We start from the raw sequence: 24611 nt of genomic DNA, 5'->3' as shown, positions 1-24611 counted from the left end.
CAGATCCACTGAGCGCTCAACACAGACAGCATCGTCAGAAGGAAGAGCGCAGGGCAAGCTAGCGAGACAGAAGTTAAGCTCTCCTTGCAACATGGACCTCCCCCACCCTCATTCAGATCTGGCGTTTGGAATTATTTTGGTTTTCATGTGACGTATGACCCTGAAGGTAAGCGAGTCATGGACTAAAGTAAAACAGTATGTTGGATGTGCCATGCAATGCTCAATTACATTGGTGTGAACTAGTGTGCTAGCGCAGTTAGCTCGTTAACGTGTTGGCCGTCTAGCCCCATGCACGGGGCGATCGGCGGTAGCTCGTTAACGGAGATTTGCCGTGTTGTGGCGTTAAGGTCATTTCAACGAGATTAACCTGAAAGCACTAGTGGGAACACAACGAATATGACTGCACATTTACGCCGACATCATCCTAGTGCAAAGACAAAAACAACAAGCATGCTACTAACTTTAGCCGAGTCATTTAGACAGCTGTTAGCACATGATTCTCCTTATGCTGCTGAGAATATAGCCCAGAAGAAGCGGATAGTATAGCTTTTATTTTGGAAAGAGCCATTTCTCTGTAATAAACTCTCTTTTCCAAAGATGAGTGATTCCTCAATCAGATACAGGGCTTGCAATATCGCTAGCCCGACGTCCTGGAGCTAGCGATTTTTTCAGTCGGGCTACCAAAATCTATCTCTGCCCTGCCCGTCGGGCTATTGTAGGAAAAATATATGTCAATGCTTTTGCATTCTTTCGGAAATGTAGCTGGGTAATTATGTCATTGGCATCGGTGAGCCACTGTCAATATGTGACATATTGAAATCGCGTTTGAATTTGCGCTTGTTTTTTTGCTTTCACTTTGCAATCACGTGAACTGTGTATAGAGAGCGACAGCACTGATCTGTGAGTGATGATAATTTGTGCACCAATTCCTCTGACATCGTCTTATTAATCGTTAGCTTACTACGCAAACATGACAAGTGAAATCTCCCGCAGCTTAAACATGTGAGAGGTTGATCGCGCAGAGAATCGCTGAGCTTATGTGAGTGAGTGTGTAAAAGCATTTCAGTTCTGCTGAGCCAAATCAGACAGGTCAGGGTGAAGAAGTGACAGCCAAAGAAAAGCTTACCACAAAACGGAGAAGTTATGACAAATCAGACTATAAGGCAAAAAGAAAGTGCAGCTTTATGGTTTCATGGACAAAAGAATTTCTGTGGCTGCAATATGACGAGCTAAATAACCAGGGCTGCACATAAGTGGTCCGCAGGTGCGCATTCGCTGTCAAAATAAAAAACGCGCACAAGGGTTAGGGTTAAATTTAAAAACTGTACTTTTGAGTTAAAATATCTATTTATAATTTTAATAAATGACAAATTAAAAAGGCATGAACATTTTTTTTGTATCGAAAAAATATCGAACCGTGACACCAAAGTATCGAACCGAACCGGGAATTTTGTGTATCGTTGCACCCCTAATATATATATATATATATATATATATATATATATATATATATATATATTATTTGTGTTTACACTCAGTCTTTCAAATAGATGCAAGTAAAACACAGCAGAAAATAAATAAAGTCAAAGACTCAGCGGTCCTGTTGCTCTATTTTCACCTGTAAAGCAGGAGTGGGGTAGGCGGAGGGTTACCCTGGTGCAGGTGTGCAGCGGTCAGTTGAAGAATCCGTGAGTTTCTCTGTGAGTTTCCCATTACGTCGTAGCTACTCGGTGCTTGTTTGGAAGTTTAGGGGTTTTTTCGCTGTAAAAAGTTTTCTTCCCACGCACAGCGGACACTAATGTTTTTGTCACTTTTTATGGAATCAAACTCAAAGTAAGGTCAGTACTTCCACGCTTTAGACGCTGCACGCTCATACTCTCTCTGCACTCGATATGTGATCCATTGTTGATCTGCACACAGCTGTTGTCACGAACATTACGTCACTGTCATGAGACATTCTGGCAAAAAAAATCACAGTTTTAGTAACGCAGTAACGCAGCGTTCCTACGGGAAAGTAACGGTAATCTAATTACCGTTTTTGCAATAGTAATCCCTTACTTTACTCGTTACTTGAAAAAAGTAATCGGATTACAGTAACGGCCCATCTCTGGTGGACACAAAATGTGGACAGACACATGTCCCATCATCTGTCTGACATGGTGGACGCAGTGTTATGGTGTGGGCATGTATGGCTGCCATACTTGCCAATGTATCTTTCCTCTCATCACATCTCCTCTTATCTCCTTTATGTCCTTTATGTCCTTTATGTCCAGGTTCATCCATAAAAAATCTCCAGAAATCCTGTCTGACCTGTGGACACCCGGCGGGAGGAGCCGTCCCGTCTTTCTGCACTAATTCATTGGATTTAAAATCAGGAATCTGAGCAGGTTGAAGTGGAGGCAGCGGTATGGTATCTGCCATACATGCCCAGTAAGTTCTCAGTGATGATTATTGATGATGTGACTGCTGATAACCGCATCAGGACAAACTGTGTTCAGAACTGCAGTCTGCTCACATTCAGACCAGTACTGCAAAACTGCTCAGAGCCAGAGAAATGGGATATTCTTCAATGTTTTTGTACACATGGCGTTTAATTATTAGTTGTTATTAATCTCTGGCTCTTCCACAGCGTGTCTTTGTCCTCTCTTCCTCACGTCCAACAGTCGTTTCTTCCTGTTAGAAGGGAGTTTTTCCTTCCCACTGTCACCAAAGTGCTGCTCATAGGGGGTCATATGTATTATTGTGCTTTTCCTTGTATTATTTTGGGGTTTTAACTTATAATAAAAACACATTGACTGTTGTTGTGATTTGGGGCTATATAAATCAAATTGAATTGAATTCAGTGGTCAGTCACCTGATCTCGACCCAGCGAAGCAGATTTTCAGTTATTGAAGATGAAACGTAAACAGAGAGAGACCCACAACAAGCAGCTGAAGGTGTCTACACACCCAGCAGTGCATCTCAGAAGAAACACCTCATTTGGTGATGTCCACGGTGTGACAACCCACTCCACCCACACTGGAGCCCATTGCTGTGGTAGTTCTTTCTGCAGACGTTGGGAATGGACACATTTCCAGTCAGCAACACTGGGAACGCCTGAGCCCAGCGTGCTGCTGCTCTGCAAAAGCTATTAGAGTAGCTGCTGTGTGAGACACACCTTCAGTTTGGTTTCTTGCACTAAACAACACAACATGCACCATTTCTTCACTCATGCACTCACACCACTGATCATACTGCCTGCACACAGCGTGCTCACTTTACGTTCTTTCTTTAATTTAAGACAGACAGCGCTGAGCAGCCGGTCCTGTGACAGTGGGTCCAAGCCTTGAGCTGTCAAAGCATTTTCATCCAAGCAGTTTAATATTTATAATCATGTTTGTCTGATTATGTTTAGGTGTCTGAAAATCAGGCTCTTCTAAAAATGGCTTTAAATCCTCAACAGTTGCTGAAGTCAGCACTTCACTGACATCCTGATAGTTTGATTTAAAATCCGCTGTGGTGGTGTGACAGACGCAGAGCTACAAAAATCATCATGTCCAAATGCTTTTAGGTTTTTTCCTACTTTTCATTTGTATTTTCATTTTCAAATCCACGTTGAGAGATTGTGTCATTAAAACTGTGCGAGTCCTGGTTCGTCATTAAGAATGAAAACCTGTTGGTTTGTTCACCGGGCCTGACCAGCTAAAAATATCAGGCCGCTGTCCCCGACTGTCGAGGGAGGCGGTTGATAATTTAAGCGGTGGTGAGCTGAACGTTCGGGCTGTAAAGTGCTTCTATACTGTAGAAAGGAAATTCATATTTTATTTGTAGACGAGGCTCCGCTCGCCGTTATTTTTATCCCTGATTAATGAAGTGATCTGTGAAAATTAGCAGTGAAGTTTTCCATGCTCGCATCTTCAAGTGTCCTCACATCGTTACAGCTTTGTCTCAGACACACCTGTGCAGTGAACAGGCCTCAAGTGTGTCGGCGGCGCGAGTTTAAAAAATGAGTCTGAGAAGCGAAGACGTCTGGAGGAGTTTGGGACGCTGAGGCGTTTGTGCGGATGTTGATATTTCACCTCCAGACTGAAGCCCGAGAGACTCAAACATGAAAGTTTAATGTTTTCCGTCTGAGCGTGTTGTCCGAGCTTCCTCTCCCTGTAGGTTATTGATCACCGTTTCCTTGTTTGTTGCTCGCCCTTCTCTGCTCTCCTGCGACAGCCCGAGTGTTGGAACAAGACCTTTCATCACACACGAGCACAGACGGGCCAACGCCCTGCATCCTAATCTGGAGATCAGAGGAAAGCGTTGCCCGCTGGGGGGTCGCCTTTATGTCCAGGTTCATCCGTAAAAAGTCTCCGGTGAGATCGGAAATGCTGTCTGATCTGAGGAAACCCGGAGGGAGGAGTCGTCCTGTCTTTGTCTTTCTTCTGATTCATTGGACTTAAAATCAGGAATTTGAGCAGGTCGAAGTACGCCTCAGCGTTAGTGTGCATCACACCGTAACCGTGGGATACATCACGTTTATGATGTCACATCCCTTTAGTTCAAAAGCAACTTTTTAGGGATCATTTCAGCTGCTACAGCTGCAGACGACACACCTCTCCATCATTCAGTATGAAGTGAATCCCAATAATCTAATCAAGAGGAAATGAGGGCACAGGTAAGCTGCTCAGTTACAGCAATGTGCAAAAGTCTTGGATCACCAAACAAGAAACCAATGCAGTCATTTATTGCAATATGTGAAACATAGATACAAATACATGATATAAGGCACAAAGGTCCAATTCTACCACGCAGCATGAGCTCACTGATGCAGCGTTCCTTAATTTCTTCAGGAATACGTCTCCAGACTTCTTTGAGTGCTGGCTCAAGACACGCTGCTGTAAATTATTCAGTGTTGGCCTAACCTTTGCAGTATTTCCAATCTGTGCAAAACATTGACGGGACAATTGACCCAACTGGACTCGGCCTTTGAGGCGCTAATTTTGAGTTGTGGATTGAGTTTGTGTTTGTAGCAGATTGCTTTGGGTCAGGTTTAAGTTGTCCAAGCTGAGCTGAAGTGATAAGAATATAATACGATCAGGATCAATAACAAAGACTTCAGCTTTGTTCGAGTTCGGTTTAGGAAACTAGACGTCATGCAGGAATGTGGGGAATCGAGATTTGTCTGTGGAAGGTGTGGGTGTGATTAACTAAACCCTGGCAAGTTTGTTAAATTGTACAATCATAAATGTATAGCAGCAGTTAACTGTTGTGTTACGCAGCCATGTGTTGTGTTACGCAGCCATGTGTCAACACAAAGGTTCCTGCACTTCGATCCATGGATTTGGATCTAGCATCCAGCATCAGTTTTCTACCAACTCCTCAAATGTCTCTGCAATAACCAACCCTGAAACTGGCAATAAGGAATGAATTCATCAGTAATTAATTGTGTGGCGATGATTCATGCCAGCCATCTTCCCAGCATGGATGTTCACGTTGTAAAGTGCGTGTGCTAATGTGTGACCTAATGACAAACTCGACTGGAGCCAAAGTGTTTAACTGTTGCCATAAATCTGTTCATTGCCCTCCTCGGCTTTCACCCACCTCTCACAGTTTCCAGCAGATTAGCGATAAAGACGCTGCTGGCAGAGGGGCACTCGTGGGTACACAGAAACCTCCCTCAGCATCACAGCACCACTTCATTAAGAAAATGCCATTAAGTTCACGAGGTGGCGGAGAGCATCGGGCGTGACAGAGGCACTCCTAAACTTGAAGGAACCATCGAGGGGTCCTAATATTTATGGTTTTCTCCAACAGCGTCTGACTTGTGAGACCTGTGTGTCAGCAGGTTTTCATTTCAGCCACATCGCTGCTGCTGGAAAATGGAGAAATCAATAGAAACGCAGAAAGTCTCGAGTCCACAGCTGGCAGGAAATACATAAAGCCTGCAGTGACTGTGGAGGACTCTTTTCATCACTTTAGAGTAAAGATGTGATTGCATGCATCAGTGGCGTGCACACAAATATGATTGGTCTCACAGTTCAGGCTGGATCAGGTGACCCTGAACATCCCTGAGCTATGCTGCTGTGCGCTGGAGGATTTCCCATGATGCACTGAGCACCGCTCACCGTGTTTCTACAGCACTGCTGCCTTTGTCTTCTGTAGCCTGTGTTTTTGGTGTTTTGTGACTCTCGGGTTCTTTTTGAGTTATTTTGTGTCTCTTTGTGTTGTTTTTGCCTCTTCAGGCTTGTTTTGTCTCCTTGCGTCTGTTTATGGAGCTTTATGGCAGTTTTTCAAAGTAATCTTTTAAATCTTGTGGTCATTTGATGCTTCTAGCCAACTAGTCTTCCAGTCGGTCAACACCCTCCATCTTTGGGCGACCACTTTCGAATGCAGGTTGATTGCACGGTTTGCCTGATGGGAGGCAACCAGCCTCCAAACAGTTGCTGTCTCGACTGCAATCAGACGGGCAAAAAACCATTAATGGGCCAGTTCTTATTTGTTTTTCTGCTCTCCCTGAGCACTCAAGGTGCTTCATACAACTTGCCTCATTCACCCATTCATACAAACACATGCTTTTTATCTTATGCCTAACAAGTGTGCTCACCTGTTCACCTGTTATCACAGTTAATCAGCTATTGTCTCCAACAGGCTGCATGTAATTGCTGTTGTATAGGGCTGCCACGATTAGTCGACTATCAAAATCGTCGACGACTAATTTAATAGTCGACGCGTAATTAGAAGCTCTGTAAGATCCCAAAAGACGCAGGAATAAGTAGCAGGATTTGAGAGTGTAATAACGGACTGAAACAGAAGATGGCAGCACTGCATGTACAAGTAAAACCCCGAAGAAGAAGAAGCTGTGTCCCAGAATTCATAGCGCAGCCCAGCTCAGTTTCCAACAATGGCGGCAGCTAGTTAGTTTTAATATTACTCTTATTATTATGTAGCTGTGTAAACTTCAAATATCTGCTCAGTTTATCAACACACCGCATATTTTCTTTTTTTTCTTTTTTTTTTTTTTGTTCTTTTTTTTTTTGCCTGTCCCATTTGGTTCTTTAGCCATCAGAATTGTTGTCTGAAGACCAACAAGGATACCCAATGGATTTACTTTGCCAAATGGATCATCGTGGCATTGCCGTATTGGTCCATTTGGTCGATCTTTGTTTTTATTATTTATTATATTTTATTTTCAGATGTTACAGACGGGACAGACATGAGTGAGAGATAGGAAAGGGAGAAAGAAAGAGGAAGGAAAGGAAAAACAGAAGGGGAGAGGGACAGTGAGAAAGCGGGGGAGAAAAAAAATAAAAATCTCCTGGATCACCTGTTGAGAGAAGAATAAAAAACAAGCAAAAAAAGACAAAAACAAAACAAAACAAAGCAACATACTAAACACAACACCATCGCATTAATCTAGCTAAGTGTAAACAGCAGTAAATACTAAATATTCAATGTTGTTGTGCAGCACGCAGGACAGATGTGCTTCGAAGTAGCAGCCAAGAAAGGTGTAATTTGGGTCTACGAGCAGTGAACACCTGTGTGTATACCTGTGTGGATTAGCGCGCTTGTATTCCAAAGGTTTCTCCATGTAACGATCTGATAGGGAGTGCGGGGGCCACAGCCCCGTCCTCCAGGGTGTGAACACACCGCATATTTTCAAAAGCGCTCCGACGTTTTCAGAGACGTCTGTTACCCACTAGCTCGATAGCTAGCCGGGGGCAAGGTCACTAGCGCCGTGAGAACACCGGACTCCCGGCAGATCGTTTTCAAACCCACCGCCGTCTTTCCCTACTCAGGTTAAACATGATATATGAGTCATTTAGATAACTTAAACATGTTATTGTTTGGCTTTTTTCAGTGTTTTATTTGTTCCTGAGTAAATCGGTTTGGCTGAGATTAAAGTTATAGTTTTTACACAGCTGAATAAACGTCAAGCAGACAGCTGATTAAACAAATGTGAGATGGTCGAGAATTTACTCCGGTGTCCTGTTATATTTTAGATAGCAAGGAGGGTAGCAACTCCACCGAAACAATCTGCAAATTTCATTAAAATTTCATAAACTATCATCTTGTCTTTATTTTTAATTAGCACATACCTGAAACACTTCAGCTATAGTTATATAAGAGCAGATGCTGCTGGAGCAATAAGCTGTACGTTTTACGTCCAATGGATGATGATCTGATTAGTCGACTAATCGCAAAAATAATTGTTTGTGGCAGCCCTGAAGCACCAGAGCCACTTTGAGAACGCTAACTGAAGGCGAGCGGTGGCCCAGTCTCTATTTTTAACGTAACGGTGGCGATGATGTTACTCATGCTGTGGTCTCCCACCACTGTGAGGTTACTGCAGTCAGTCTGGGATCACTTTTTAAGGTGGACTTCTCTTGTCTCTATCTTGAGGTTGTTGATTTTGGTACTTTGGTCATTTTACATCATTTTTGATGGTCGTCTCTTTACAGTCATGTGTTTTGATATTCTAATTATATTTGACCACAGTCTCAGGTCCGTTTGTGCTGGGATTGTTACTAAAAAAGTAATATATTACACTTGCATTACTTTTCTTAAAAGTAATAGGGGATGTTACTGCCTGAAAACATTACATTACTTTGCATTAATCTGTAACATGACATGTTACCAGTTAGTACAATATAATCCTGAAGCTACAGTCCCACACACCAGCACAGATTCTTATCCTAACGATGTGATCATCTTTTAGTGTGAAGCATGAACGCTGCCATCGCTGCTTTTGTGACCTTGTTAGCATTGTGTTAGCTCGCTGTCTGTGCTGATGCTTGTAAAGAGCAGCAGTTGTGTTAGCAGTTGTGCTGCAGCTGTTTGTGCTGGATGCAGTTTGCTCTGTGCTGTGCGGTGCATGAAGGGAAATCAGCTGAGTGCAGCTTTCTGTCCATTTGACATGGAAACCTTCTGTAGCAGAAGTGAGGACGTCATTTTGACAGCGATGTGAATTTGGTCCGGTGACTCGTTACATGACTGCATTACTGAAAATTGTAATGTGATTACAGTAGCGTAATCGGGGGAAAGGATGAGCTCTGATAGCGCGTCCTTAATGAAGCCAAACATTTTGTGAGGCGTGTTTGCTTTGGGCCTGCTGCTAACCCGCTCTGATTGGTTTGCTGATTTGTGGGAGCAGCTGCCGTTGTGCGTGGATACCTGCACATACTTGAGACCGTAGCTCTGATTTATGGCAGCTCCTCCACCGCGGTCCTTCCTCTCCAGCGTCCCGTGGTGTTTATTGGCTTCCGTGGATCTTAGAGGAGTCCCGCTGATCGACCCCGACGCTGCAGAGTTTGGATTCAAAGAGGGTGTGAACTAATTAACGAGAGCGAATGGGAGTTTAATCAGCGTCAGAGCGGCGGGGAGGTCACGAGAAGTCTGGATAGCAGGAAGGGGAACAGGGCGCCGCCCGTGCTGTGTTTAATTTGGAGGTGATTGTGCGGGTAATGGTGCGGGCAAATGTGCAGGGAGATTCTCCTCCTGGGCGTTTTGACACTGAGAGGCTTCCCCGCTGAGATTCGGCGTCTCTGAGCACACGGCGACACGAGTGGCCTAATGATCATTCATTGCAGTTTGTATCAGAGTCGACCAAACAACATCTGTGCCTGCGAGCTCGTTTGGAGCTCGTCGTGATGGATGTGTGTTAGACGCCATCTTCACCGCTGGTGTGACATTTCGAGCCTCCTCATCAGTGGAAGGAGAACGAAGGAGCGACGTGATGCTGAGCATCGTGTCCTGATGATCGTTTGTGTCTGATTTTGTTTCGTTTTGTCGTCTTACACCAGGTTTTTGTGATTTTGTGCTTTTTTTATGTCTCCTTGATCACTGTTTGTTCTCGGAGGTTGTTTTTATTCACCGTGTCCTTCCTCATTTAATATCTCTTTGTGATTATTTTCCATCTCCCAAAGATCACTTTGTGGGTTGTTGTGGTACTTTTTGCATAGTTAATGTTGAGCTCTGTGTCTTTATGGATGTTTTTGGACATTTGAAACGATTCTGTGATAATTTTGTGCTTCTTTAATATGTTTTCTTATTTTCATTTGTGGTGTTTTCATGGTGATTTTGATGATTTCACATCTCTGGATCATCATTCTGAGTATTATTACATAAATAGAGGGTTGTGTGGCGCTTTAATACTTCGTCGTCCTTTGCACATTTGGAGTTATCTTGTGATCCTTTAGTGTGTTTAATTTTATATTTGTGGTGCTTTTGTCTGTTTTGTGCTTGCTTTGGGTCATTTTGTTGTTCTTCAAGGTTGTCTTTTCTGTCCTGCTTTGCTTATGATTATTTCTCTGCTCATTCGTGTCTTCGTGGACTTCGCTGAGGGCCTCTGTGGCAGAGGGCATGGACGGTTGAGTCCACGTGTCCTTGGGCAAAAGACTGAACCAAAAACTGCCACTAATTTATCCATCTGTGTGTTTGTGTGTGACAGATAAAGTGCTGTGCGGCTGTGTATGTGGACGGCTGAATGTGGCCATTGAGAGGACTTGAAAAGGCGTTCATGAATGTCCTCCGTTTACCACTCGGCTCTTCAGCAGCTCGTTCACATTTCCAGAGATGTAGAAATTATCCACACAAAGAGAAAGAGCGAGAGAGACGTCTTCTCCCAAAACTGCATCGGAGCGCGACGGGTGGAGACGGATCTCTGCCTTTAGGCCTCTGCTGTGAATGATAATTAATGGAGCTGCGTTCCAGTGCTGCAGCACTGCATGCTGGGTAGGCGGCGAGGCTCCCCATTCATCACTGCTGACATCGGCATTTATCTGGTTAGCACCATTGGAGGATCAGAGCGGTGAGTCGCTGCTGACGAGGTCGAGGAGACGGGAGCGTGAGGGAAATGACGAAGGGTCGACGGGCAATAAATGCAGCTGTGATGGTAAAATAATAGATTGTTTGTAGTCGGCAGTGTACCAGGATTTCAAAAACAAACCACAACATGGCTCAGCTGAATAAAACACTTCAGAATCTGAGCTCCTGATTGGCTTAAATGAGTCAACAACTGATCACAGATTCAGGTTAGTCCATTTTGCCAACTCAAAAGGGTACTCAGTAGTATATGTGGGGCCCATGTGCTTGTATCCATGCCTGGAGATCTCATTAGGGGCACGCTCCTAATGAGACGACCGATGGCGTCCTGCAGGATCTCCTTCCAGATCTGCACCAGGCCGTCGCTGAGCTCCTGGACAGTCTAAGAGCCAACCGGGTGGCGTCGGATGGACTGAAACAAAATGTTTCAGAGGTCAGGCGAGTGTGGGGGCCGGTCACTGTTATCAAATCCTTCATCCTCCGGGAACCTGCATACCTTTGCCTCAGGGCCTGGAAATAGGTCCAAGGATTTCAACCCAACACCTAATGGCAGTCAGGTGCTGTCGGCTCTGTGCCTCGCCATCACTGACCCAACGCCAAACCAATCAGGCTGAACAGCGCAGCAGCCGTGGACCTGCTAACTTTGGTATTCTATGGCGAATGCCAGTCAGGCTCCACGGTCCCGGGCAGTGAGCATAGATGACATCGGGCCCTCAGGCCTCCCTCACTAAGTCTGTTTCTTTGTTTAGTCCAGTGGTTCCCAAACTTTTTTTGCTGGGCCCCCCTTTGTTTTACAAGAAAAATGTTGCTCCCCCCCCACGCGCGCACGCACACATCCTCCAACCGCACACGCCCATATTTTGCTCCATTGCGGTTTATTTCACACCTCAAACATTTAGTAGTCTTTGGATATTTTGGGTAATTATGATGCACATACTTTAATGTTGACTGTAAAGAAGCAGGGAGGCAGATTTTCTTTAAGTGGCGTTGTCGTTAGAGACAACTCAGAAGAAAAAAGTAGCAAAGAGGAGCAGGCGATTGGTGTTTAGCTCATATTTCAGGAGTTCATGAGGCACAAAATAGCGCTTCACGCTTTGTTCTGAGGGCGTCGAAGGTTTATTTTGATCGCAGCGGTCGATTCAGGAGTGGAGGCACGAGGAGAGGTCACAGAGAGATGCGAACAGCTGGGAGAGGTCACAGCAGGTCGTTTCAGGAGAAAGGAAAGATTACAGAGGTGAACGGGAGACACGGGAGGTTCAGCTCCTCTTTTCCTCTCTGCAGCAGCTCTGCTTGTTTTCACCTCTTGGGGCAAACACAGCTGAAAGGTGAGCAGGTTCAACAAAGAGCTCCATGCTCTAAAAGTTTTTCAGCAGAGAAACTTTCAAAGTTTAAAATATTTGAGTATATTATGTGGATGTTACACTTGTTATGGACATGAACTGTGGACAACGTCCATCCATCAGAGTAAAAAGCCTTCATACAGGGTCAAAGTTATACATACTGCAGATGTAATATTCTCTGACTGACCCTCAGCAACCCGGACTTTAATCAGACGCCTTCTGTCATCGCTGGATCTTTGAACCTTCTTCTATCCAGAATTTATTAGATGGTCATCTTCTTTGCAGAGGCCTGACTTTTAAGGATTTTTCTCTGTCTGCGTGGTCGGCGACAAACCTTAGTCGAGTTTCATGGTGTTGATTCATCAGGTCTGCACGTAGTTCCTTGGACTTTAGGAACAACAAGCAGCACAAGCTGCCAGCTGTGTTCAGCCTTTACCACAGGAGTACGCTCGGCTTTGGCATTGACAAGCTAACCCTGGGTCATCTCGTGGTGTCGGCTGAGATAGAGGACCTTTAAAAACTTCTTAGTCCAGCAGAAGTCATATCTGTTTGACTTCCATGGAGAAAATAAAACTCCTGTGTTTTTCCTTTAAAACGTTGCGCCCCCGTGACTCCTCAGCCTGCCACAAAGGAAAAGGACACGAGGTGACAGCACCCACTTTAGCCTGTGGCGAGGAGTTCTTGTCGGGCCACTTGGAGGAGAAAGGAGGCGGCGGTGAAGGGGCAGAAAGTGGAACAGAAAGAAGATGGAAGATGGGAACAGGATGAACTCTAATTAGCTTGCAGCATGGAGGTCAGAGTAGAGGGGTGACTGTGAGGGAGCAGGGGTGAGGATGGGGGAGGAGGTGCCACTATCCCGTTAGCCTGCAGCAAGAAGGTGAAAGTCAGTGCTCGGTAGGAAGGAGGTTGTGCTTCTCTGATTGTCACACAAGCTGCAGTGTTTCTCTGCTTTTTCATCCTGGCTTAACTGCACCCTGTTGGTTTGAGTGTGTCACACTGGTGATGGCAGCTACATTGTAGCCACAGCCACCCTGGGGCGCACTGACAGAGGCGAGGCTGCCGGACACTGGCGCCACCGGGCCCTCTGACCACCACCAGTAGGCAACGGGTGAAGCGTCTTGCCCAAGGACACAACAACCGAGACTGTCCAAGCCGGGGCTCGAACCGGCAACCTTCCGATTACAAGGCGAACTCCCAACTCTTGAGCCACGATCGCCCTTAAAGACCGGGTTGGCCCTCAGATTCTTCCCACCATGATTCTGTTCGGACTCCTGCGTTAACCCTGCATGAGGATTGGGTGGTGAACGTGCTGAAACACAAACTGGCTCTGCAGCAGTTCGGGCACAGCTGTGGGTCGAGTTTAGACCTCGTGTTTGCAAATAAATCCTGGAGTGAATACAGCAACGCCACAAACTCGTGCATTTAAAGCTGTGTCTCTGAATTAGTTGTACTAATAAACACCAGGATTAAAGGTCTTTTAAAGAAGGATGAAAAATATTAATTTGTACAAATATGTCACAAAATTTACACCAAAGGGAAACATCACCCACAGACACATGTTAGGTTTATATTGTGTTCCCATGAGGCATTATGCACCTCATGGGGCATTTTGAGAGCAAAGAGGAAATGGTGAAATGTCCCAACATCTAAATAGTGGCAGTAAAAACAGTGAAGGTAGCAGGAGTGTGCAGGAGGAGAGAAAAAGTGAAACGATGAGAGACAAATGGAGCAGGACGAGGAGGTGACAGTATTAGGTTAGCCTGCTGAGGTGGGATGAGGAGTGACAGGGAATTGAGGTAAACAGGGGCAACAGAGAGGCAGCAGAAAGCAGGAGGTACATGGAGGAGCTGTCAGGGTGGAGATGACTCACTGCAAGAAGGTCATCGCTCTCAGACGAGCGAGAGGAGGAAGAGGATGATGGATGGAGCTGGACGAGGCGCGACGAGCAGGAGAGAGGAGGAGGAGGCAACGCTGTCGGGTCGATGTGCTGCTCAAAGTAAAAAGAGGAAAAGGAAGTGAGATTTTGAGGGAGGGGAGAAGTTATCAGGTTGGCTGTGAGGTGAGCCGATGTGACAGAAAGAGGAGGAGAAGCGGCGTCAGGAGGAAAATGGAAGACGCGACACTGAAAGCTGGCAGATGAAGCTGCGGTGAAAACACCGTCCAGGATATCAAAGTGAAGCCTCTGACTGCTGCCTGGGTTTGTCCTGCAACTGAAAGGAAAACATTTGCTGTTCGAAGCTTCTTTATCAGTCGTATCTGATCAGAAACTCTGAAGGGAAACTGAAGAAGTCCTTATTATTTCTTTGAGTCTCTTCGCAGGTTACATGGAAACATAAATAGAATAAAATCTCAAATAACTAAATCAAAGCACCAAACAAGGAAAAAACAGGCATCAGGTTACATGTTGGTGTGGCTCAGATGGTTTTATTGATCCCTGGATTTCAGATGACTGTGGCCTCTGGTTGGAGTCGCTACAGTTGTCCTGATTCAACACATATTTAAAGCTACAACATTTGGTTGTGGAAAAGTGGCCCAATAATTGATCTCTGGAGGGAGCTGACGGGAGACCAGCACATCAAACCTGTGAGCAACACAACATTTGTACAGGTGCAGGATGCGTAACACTGGCTCCTGACATCATTACTGTGTGTAAATGAGAGGAAACCACAGAAAGCACGACGTGTCTGCTCTCATTTGCTCTGTCTGTCTCTTTCAAACGCTTCCATACTCGAAGTCAATCCAGTAAATCACATCAAAGAGGAGAAAATGTGCCCTCTGAGAATGTGAGATGCTTTCACTCAGGTAACTTTATATATCCTCCTCTGGTTTGCTTCCTCCTCTCCTCACTCATCCAGCTGCTGCTCTCATCCAGTTGCCCCCGAGCAGCAGATTAATCAGATAGAACCTCTTCCTCTCGTCCTCCTCTGATATACAGATCACCTCCTGAGGAGTCTGACTAAACGGTTCCTGTCTCCTCAGTTTGGATCATGTCTCCTCGTCCTTTCTGGGCGTTCAGGTTGAACGTGCTTTGCTTCAGGTGCAGATCCAGAACGAGCAGCACGCTGGTGAGTCTTAAGGCTTTAGACATAAACAGAAATTACATGGCACACATTCCCAACGCTGAATCATTTCTTTCAGCCGGCCGGCCTCTCTGACATGTCTGTCTGAGCTGCTGAGGTTTTTATGCTCAAAGCAGAAATGCAAACCCAAATCTGTGAGTCAGCAACATGACCCATGAGTGCAACTCCATCAGATATATATGCAAACATATTCATGTAATTATAGTTTCTTAGACGGCTGCATTCTGGTTCGTGTGCATTTCCAGGTGCACGCTGTGTTCTCTCGAATGGGTGGGGATTAAGAAAAGTGGCGAGCACACCACGTCCACAGTCCTGCCGGCACTTTAAACAGCTCTGCTAGTTCCAGTGAGCATATCAGGCTTCAGCCCTGCAGTGTGCGACTGTAATCTTAACACAGTCCGCACAGCCCAGCCTGGAAACCACACGTAGTCACAGGAGTCCATTATCCACCTGTAAGCTTCCCCAATAAGTCACCTTTAAAAACTGCTGACAGGTGACGTTTCAAACGCTCATCGGTGAGTGGGACGTGTTAGTGTGTGTGTGTGTGTTATTACAGCTGTTATGATGGAAGCAGGAAAGATGGATGCATTAAATCTAATAGCAACTCTACAGAGGGCAGATTAGCATTAGCACTGGACCATGGAGCAGTGAACGCAGGTGGCGTGTTACAGCGCGCTCTCGTTACACCACACGGACGACAGAGACCGTTTACCCTGAAGTGGTGGCGGCACGATGCCCACGTTCTGCTGGGTTTCTGCAGATCTTACTGTGTCGTGCACTCCTGACCTCAGCAGTTTTGCTTTTGTTAAACTGGTCAAACAGACGCCGATGAAACCCTCTTATGAAAATGCAACACTGAGAGAAACAGTTGACCGCCCTGGAAGAAGATCTCATCAGGTTAGCGCCGTTAAAGGATGCAGAACATCCTTCATAAAGTCCTGACAGGAGGAAGAGGAGGAGCTCTCTAATGGGTCCAGTGAAGGTAATGGCATCATTGGTAATGGATGGAGAAAATACTGGAGATGGAAGAAGAAGAAACTGTAAGGACTGGGATGTTATTATTAAGAGAAAAGAGATGAAACATGAAGCAGCAGCACTCCCTCCTCATGCTGCGTCCCTGTGGGCGGCCTCCTGACGTGGACCCAGTCAGTCCCATACGTGCAGCTGGGGGAAAACACGCTGATTAATTCAAAGGATCTCTTGTAAGTCGGTCGACCCCGGGTCGCCGCCAAAAAGCCCCGTCTCTGCGTGCTGCCCTGCAGGATACGCCAAGCTCGTTAATTAAACGACCACTTTAATTAAGAGGTCGGCGCTAATCTGGCCTTGTTTTGGTAAAACGTTGTGAAAGGACGGGGATTTCTGTAATGTGCACGCTTGATGGGAAAATACGAAAAAGCTGATTTGCAGGTTTTTCAATTATGAGGAAAAGTCACGAAAGCTCGGTTTGTGTAAAAACAGAAGCATTGATGTCACAAAATATCTGATTTCAGTTGATAAAATTAATCTTGACTTTGATTTTTATTCACCTTAAATTAACCAAGAATGGAACATCATGACGAAGAGACTCTTAATCTCAGTCTTTAGTTTTCTTCCCTCCTGTCGCCGCACTCTGAGCCTCCTCCACCTCCATGTCCTGTGCTATCCGTCCACCTGCGCACGCACGCACACACACACACACACACTCACACACTCACCCTCTCTCTCTCTCTCTCTCTCTCTCTCTCTCTCTCTCTCTCTCTTTTTCACTCTCGTCCCTGTAAATGTGTGTCGAGCCACATTCCTGCACCCTCTCCTCAGGCCGTCTCCTCCCTCTCACGTCCCCGGGCCTCATTCTTCTCCTCCAGGTAAATATTGATCCACTAAATTACTTCTCAAGGTCGTCAGTGGCTCAGTGGTGAGTGGCACAGCGTCACGATAAGCCCGCGGCTGTCGGCTGGCGTCGCAGGCTGACGGCTCCCGGGGTGAATGCCAAAGTCTTCGCCGTCGATACAAATGTCAAGTGTCAAAAGGAAAGGGTAGCGCCACAGGTGGTGGGAGGGCATCTATCGAGGGGCAGATCCTGGGTCTGTACTTAAGTCTGGCGTGACTCGCGTGTTGTCTCACACCAGGAAAAAGTCTCCGGCCCGCACACGTCTATTAAACGAGCTCCGAGGCGTCGCTCGTGTTTTCATCGACATTTTATAGAGCTGTTAAACACGGCCACAAACACCCAGGTGTCCCGCTGGATTTCACTGCGCTTTATTGTTCGGTATCTGCCTCAGGCACCCATTAAAAATACAACAGAGGACACGCAGGGCATAAATACATAAGCACATAAAATATATAGCAATGAGGATGATCTGGGGGTGGGAATATTTGTGTTTTAGTGTCTAAACAAAGGCCTGGAACTTGCTGATTATTTTAATTCTGACTGATTGCACATTATCTCCTTGATTAATTGTTGGGTCATCAAAAACCATCAAGCGGCTTGATGTTAAAGCCTCTCGTGCAAAATCAGAACCATAATTAGGATAAATACGAAGTGAAAGGGAGGGATTGAAGCCAGGGCAGATTTAGAATCGCTCGCATCTGTGCAAGCAAAACATGCTCCAGTGAAATGATGGTATCTTCTGTTCACTCCCATGTTGGAGCTCAAGGACCCAATCAGAAGTGTGGTCACTTTGAAAGTCTGTGTCTGGAGTGTAGATGCCACAAAAATAGATATAACTGGCTCTGAAGAAGCGCTTTAAACTGCATTCTTTTCAGTGGCCAGCAGGGGGCAACAACTCGTGATGGATGAGTGTGGGACTTTTATTATTCTTTTGCTAACTGATAAAAGAACTCGTATTTACCGTGTATGTAAACTGTAATTTGTTATACTTAGTTTTTTGCTGCATTAAATTATAAACACGACACTTTAAATAAAATTCAGCGTGGATTTAGACGAGACGTTAACTGATACAGAACCAGTCCCAGGATCAGAGTCACGTCTTGAACTAGTTCTGCAACCGATTTACTTTACTGCCTCTGAACTTGAGCTGATGATTGGAATCGCCCCCAAAATGTATTTTAATCTTCAGTTTATGTCAACATGATTCACTTCTTGTGTCTGTTTTAGTTTGCAGACAACCTGGAAATGTGCAAACAAAGAACTTCCCAGATCAGGTACGGCTCTCTGACCTGCACACACTGCTGTTACGTACGCTTCAACATTATAAGTCAGCCAGCTTCACTTGGTTTTGATCAGACTTTTCTGTGGACAGGTGGACCTCGTCCCTTTAGGCAGACATAGTTGAGATCTGCTGACATTTAAGCAGCTCTGAATGTCCCGTGTTTGTTGGTTTGTTGCCGTGTAGATTTATTGAGAATGGTCGGAAAAGAGAAAATATCCAGCGGGGAGAAAATGCCTTGTCGGTGATGCCAAAGGTCAGAGGAGAATAGCCAGACTGCCAACAGTAACTTCTTACAAACGAGGGATGCATGAGGTTTTGAACAGAAGGGCTCCAGCAGCTGAAGACTGCACCGGGCGCCTCTCCTGTCAGCTAAGAGCTAAAATTCACACAGGCTCACTGAAACTGAACAACAGGATGGAAACATGATTTCTGCTGTGACGTTCAGACAGTAGAGTCAACACGTGGTGCTCAGTCCCTGCTTGCATGTATTGTTCAGACTGCTGATGGTGGCGCTGTCTTCACCACAACAGACCATTCAGTCTGGCGGTGTCCTCTCTCCTGAGCGGAGCACGTTGTTTCCTATTGTATGCACAAAGTCTGTGTGTGTGATACTGAGCTGCATGTTTCCTGTGTACAGGCTCTTTGGATACTTTGTGTTTGCAGTTATTTCTCAGCGTTGTGTTGGCAGCAGAATGTGTCATTCCACGTTGGTCTTGTTCACACAGTGCAAAAGTAAAGGAATTGCACAGACCCACACAGACACACACACATACGGGCGAGAGGCTAATTATACGGTTCATCATGCTCAGTCTCGCTGCTCTCCCTCCTCTCCTTTAAGCCCGGCCATTATCCTCCTTGATATATCACCTTTTCACTTGCAAATGACTGACACCATTGAATCCGGGCACTCACACTCTGCAAGTGGCACTTTCTCCTCCAAGAATAGAGACCATAATAAGTCTCAGTGTGGTCAAGGACAATAGACGGCTTTTTATCTCCATAATGACCATCACTGCTGCAGAGGGCCAATTTCTGTGAACTTTTAACAGGCAGTGGCTGCACTGCCAAGTCTGAGAGAAGTTACAGCTTTTATGGTGGAATTACACGATTTATGGTTTATACTACAGAAGACAGCAGGACGGCTGGGAACTGAGTAGTTTTCTGTAAATGTGCCAACACGTCTATGTTCTCGTGTGTACATGTAACCAGGTTATTTTCCAAAGTTTGAGATTTCTGATCATTTGGCAGTCATTGAACGCACCACAGTGCGGCTAGTCCAGCTCCAGGATTTCCGTGGATCTGAGGAGGCACGTGCTGTTCTCGTGCCCTCTGCGAGCTGGAAACTTGGATACATTTAACACGAGTCGCTGTCGATAAGTTTACGAAACATTTGCAGTTGAAGCTGATGTTTAATGTGTTGTTAGAGAGAGAGGTCATGTAGCACTACGAATGATCTCCTGGTGAGTTGGCTCGCAGCACATGTTCATATTGAATGTTCTGCGTCTTGTTACGCTGCAGCGAGGTGTCAGCTCAGCTGCTGCGATGGTGTTTGTTACAAAAAGAAGCTAAATGTTATATAATGTGTGAATGAGGTTATTAGGCTGGACAGCTGATTGTTAGCAAGCTAGCGGCTAAGCAAGCTAGCGGCTAAGCAAGCTAGCGGCTAAGCAAGCTAGCGGCTAAGCAAGCTAGCGGCTACGTCCTAATGTGGCGGCTGATGCAAGGTCAGTACTGATGTGTTGATGTCTAAGAGATTTTGTTTAACAGTATTTATGTTTATCTGTTTATGTTTTTATGATGGTAAAACTGTTAGTGTGATACTGGGAGTCATGAATATGCAGAGGTGGAAAGAGTACTAAAATATTTTACTCAAGTAAAAGTACTATTACTTTGTTGAAATTTTACTCAAGTACAAGTAAAATTACCTGTCTAAAAAATTACTCAAGTAAAAGTAAAAAGTAGCTCATTTAAAATGTACTCAGAGTAAAAGTTACATAGTTACTTTTTTGTCAGCAGGAGGACAGCCTCTTCTGAGTAGTGCAAAAAAGACGATGGGATAAATCTCAAAGTAGTTGTTTTTTAATTAAAAGAAAAACTTTACAAAGTAAAGTGCAGTGGCAGTTAAACTGCAAGTCTATACATCAAAATTTATAATGGTCACCAAACCAACCAAACTGTCAAAACCATATAATTCTTTTACATGAGAATGTGTTCTAAACTGTCAAATAAGAGAACAAGTACTGAATTGAGCTGTACGGTAGCTGCTATAATAATGTGTTTTAATTCTTTAAACTTGGCCCTGCTCTGTTAATTTTGAGGAGCAATTCAATAAAACTTTATTGATCCTGAAGGTTGAGGTTAAGGCTGCTGACCTTTGCCAGCGCCGACTTACCCTTCTGACCATACATACATTACACAAACATCACATGGGGAAGACAGGTCAGAGAGGTATAACAATGGAAAATGCACAACACGAGGAAAGATAAGGAGAAAAAAAACAACTCCCCCCAGACTGAGCTCCAACAGGGAGATCAGTTTGAGAACAGAAAAAAACACCTCTGCACAAAGCACGTGTGAACATATGTGGGTTAAGTAAGAAAGTAGCCGCTTCTGTCTTCTGTCTAATTTAACTATTTTTTTAAATAAATTATTATTATTAACAAACAGGAAAAATGTAAGTAAACACATTTTCTTTTGGCAATTTACCGATCCAGGAAAAAAAATGTAAATTGCGTGGACAACAACGTGCCCAATAACAGCTTATGTCTTAACTTAATGTGATTAACTTGAGCACAGCCTTTTTGCTAAAATAAATGTACAGGTTTCATTTAACTTACCTCTACATGCTTGCGCAGGTTTGATGTGGAATTTTTAAAAGCTGCTAACTCGGTCTCTCTGGGCAAACACAGCTTACACTGCATAATAAAGCTGTTGCCTTTCTTGCACTTGAAGCTGAAATGGTCCCTTAAATACGGCCAGGGGTTCACATCGGTTTCTTCGAGTTCAGGGTCAGCAGAATTCGACAGGGTTTCTTTTTTCGCTGGATCCGTACCACCGATGTCAGACTACATCTTTATCGTGACCCAACGCCAATTTGTTCTACTACGGGGCGATCGTGGCTCAAGAGTTGGGAGTTCGCCTTGTAATTGGAAGGTTGCCGGTTCGAGCCCTGGCTTGGGCAGTCTCGGTTGTTGTGTCCTTGGGCAAGACACTTCACCCGTTGCCTACTGGTGGTGGTCAGAGGGCCCGGTGGCGCCAGTGTCCGGCAGCCTCGCCTCTGTCAGTGCGCCCCAGGGTGGCTGTGGCTACAATGTAGCTGCCATCACCAGTGTGTGAATGGGTGGATGACTGGATATGTAAAGCGCTTTGGGGTCCTTAGGGACTAGTAAAGCGCTATATAAATACAGGCCATTTACCATTTACTACCCATCATTCCCTGCAGTATTTCCAAAGCGCAATGTTGGGGTTTTTTTTTGTTTGTTCTTTTAATTTACTCAGTAACAGGTGTGATTGAAAATGTAGCGAAGTGCAATACTTTTTAAAAAATATACTTAAGTAAAAGTAAAATTACCGACTTGAAAAACACAAAACTACTCAATTACAGTAACGCAAGTAAATGTAATTCGTTACTTTCCACCTTTGTGAATATGTTTTGGTTAATTCCTCTGCACACTCATGTGTGGGCTGGTTTTTCCTTTAGTATCCTGTTCCTGCTGGATGAACCATCCTCATCCGATGACTCCGCTGAACCATCCTGAGATGGTTGTTGCTGCAGGTGTAGATGCTGTTACTGGATACTACACAGTTCCAAGGAACAAATTGAAGGCCCCAACAACAAATTGAAGGCCCCAACAAAGTACTGAGCTCACGTGTTCGTTTGGCCAAAGGACGTCAAAAAGTTTTGGGGGCTGGGACACTAAAAGAAAAGGTTTATTGTCATATAATTGTGTTTTAATAAATGTTTGTGTAATGTTAAGTAGGGCTGCCACAATTAGTCGACTAGTCACGATTACGTCGACTATCAAAATCGTCGACGACTGATTTAATAGTCGACGCGTCGTTTGAAGCTTTGTAAGATCCTGAAAGACGCAGGAATAAGTAGCAGGATTTAAGAGTGTAATAACGGACTGAAACAGAAGATGGCAGCACTGCATGTACAAGGATGCCAGCTGCCGTTAAACCCCGAAGAAGAAGAAGAAGCTGTGTCCCAGAATTCATAGCGCAGCCCAGCTCAGTTTCCAACAATGGTGGCAGCTGGTTAGTTTTAATATTATTCTTATTATTCTTTCTGGGTCACAAAATAAACGTTTAACATATTTTCAGGCGAGAATGTAGCTGTGTAAACCTCAAATATCTGCTCAGTTTATCAAGACACCACATACTTTCAAAAGCGCTCCGACGTTTTCGGAGATGTCTGTTACCCACTAGCTCGATAGCTAGCCGGGGGCTAGGCTAACTAGAGCCGTGAGAACACCGGACTCCCGACAAATCGTTTTCAAACCCACCGCCGTCTTTCGCTCCTCAGGTTAAACGTGATATATGAGTCACTTAGATAACTTAAAAATGTTGTTGTTTGGCTTTTTTCAGTATTTTATTTGTTCCTGAGTAAATCGGTTTGGCTGAGATTAAAGTTATAGTTTTTACACAGCTGAATAAACATCAAGCAGACAGCTGATTATCAGAAGTGTGAGATGCTCGAGAATATACTCCGGTGTCCTGTTATATTTTAGATAGCAAGGAGTTTATTAAACTTCACCGAAACAATCTGCAAATTTCATTAAAATTTAACAAACTATCATCTTGTCTTTATTTTTAGTTAGCACAGACCTTAAACACTTAAAGCTTTAAGCTAATGATAGTTATATAAGAGCAGATGCTGCTGGTGCAATATGCTGTACGTTTTACGTCCAATGGATGATGATCTGATTAGTCGACTAATCACAAAAATAATCGGTGACTAGTCGACTATCAAAATAATAGTTTGTGGCAGCCCTAATGTTAAGTCAGTGTGGTGTCATTGTGTGCTGGCAGATCTTCCTGTTACCTATAGGTGGAGCTAGGTGCTACCAATCTTGTTTGAAGACACCAGCCTGCTGACAGGATTAGTTGTAACCGCTTTCTAGAGAAGCTCTGATAATTTTTTTTAAATTATTATTACTTTTCGTTGTTGTTCTTTTGGGCCTAAAACATGGTGGTATAATTTATCATACAGATTTATCATACAGATCTAGATTTTGTGTCGTGTAGTGTGTAGTGTATGTTTACTTCAAGGACGCAAAGCGACAAAACAAAGCAGCACTTGACGAACAACAACTTGGTGGGAAACAGAAACTGCCTTTTTTCCACTATATTTAGTATCATATATATAGTATTAAGGTCGAGTGATGTAGAGCAGCTGGATAGCGTAGTGGTAACACTACATGTCTTTGGAGCGGGAGTCGCAGGTTTGATTCCCCGCTGGGGCGTCTGTACCCAGTAAGGGAAGCTGCTATATGTTGAGGTACAACACACATGCTACAGCAAGGGGGAGCCAGGACGCCAGGTCAGGGGGGAGGCATCATCACCCCTCCCCCCTCTAAGATAGATGTATGTAGTTGTTTAGGAGACAGTTAATCAATCAGCATAATTATGATGACAGGGTTACACTGTGGTTCAGTGTGTTGGTACTTCACACATAGACAGCATGATCATCAAAGATGAGACTAGGGCCTTGTGTACTGTGAATGAAAGTAGTTCGACATCAAAGTAGTTGACTTGAAGAACAAGTTGTTCGTCAAGTCAACTTGTTGATGCAAAGCAGTATAATCATGATGACAGGGTTTGACTGTGGCTCAGTGTGTTGGTACTGTTGGACACACACATTTCAAAGATGAGATGTGTGTACTCTTTTATTAGTGTATGACAACATTATTAGTGTATCACTTTAACAACAACTTGTTGGGGTTAAACAACTTTGCTGATGAAGAACAAGTTGTTGTTCTTGTTTAACCCCAACAAGTCGCTGTCAAAGTGATACACTAATACCAGAGTACACAACTAGTCTCTTTGAAATCATGCTGTCCATGTGTGAAGTACAGTGTAACCCTGTCATCATGATTATGCTGATTGATTAACATTAGCATGACATTACCACGATTAACTGTCTCCTAAACAACTACATACATCTTAGAGGGGGGAGGGGTGATGATGCCTCCCCCCTGACCTGGCGTCCTGGCTCCCCCTTGCCGTAGCATGTGTGTTGTACCTCAACA

The 24611-nt window shown here is 44.6% G+C and overlaps 1 long non-coding RNA gene across 2 annotated transcripts; it reads left to right on the top strand.

Moving 5' to 3' along the window:
* Positions 1 to 23700, top strand: LOC147324094 (uncharacterized). 2 transcript variants are annotated; one of them, XR_015130800.1, is made up of 3 exons: positions 1 to 166; positions 2274 to 2430; positions 22061 to 23700. It is a non-coding gene; the product is annotated as an uncharacterized LOC147324094 (long non-coding RNA). The 2 variants fall into 2 exon arrangements; XR_015130801.1 differs by lacking the exon at positions 22061 to 23700 and adding an exon at positions 18306 to 18352.
* Positions 23701 to 24611: the final 911 nt, after the last annotated feature.

The sequence above is a fragment of the Aulonocara sp. 'chitande type north' Nkhata Bay genome, linkage group LG8 (genome assembly GCF_057382095.1).
Source record: "Aulonocara sp. 'chitande type north' Nkhata Bay isolate Kocher_YH1m ecotype deep benthic linkage group LG8, A_spYH_male_GT1.1, whole genome shotgun sequence".
In the NCBI taxonomy this organism is placed as follows: Eukaryota; Metazoa; Chordata; class Actinopteri; order Cichliformes; family Cichlidae; genus Aulonocara; species Aulonocara sp. 'chitande type north' Nkhata Bay.
Note: the sequence above shows the minus strand (reverse complement) of the source record. Positions and strands in the feature narration are given on the sequence as shown.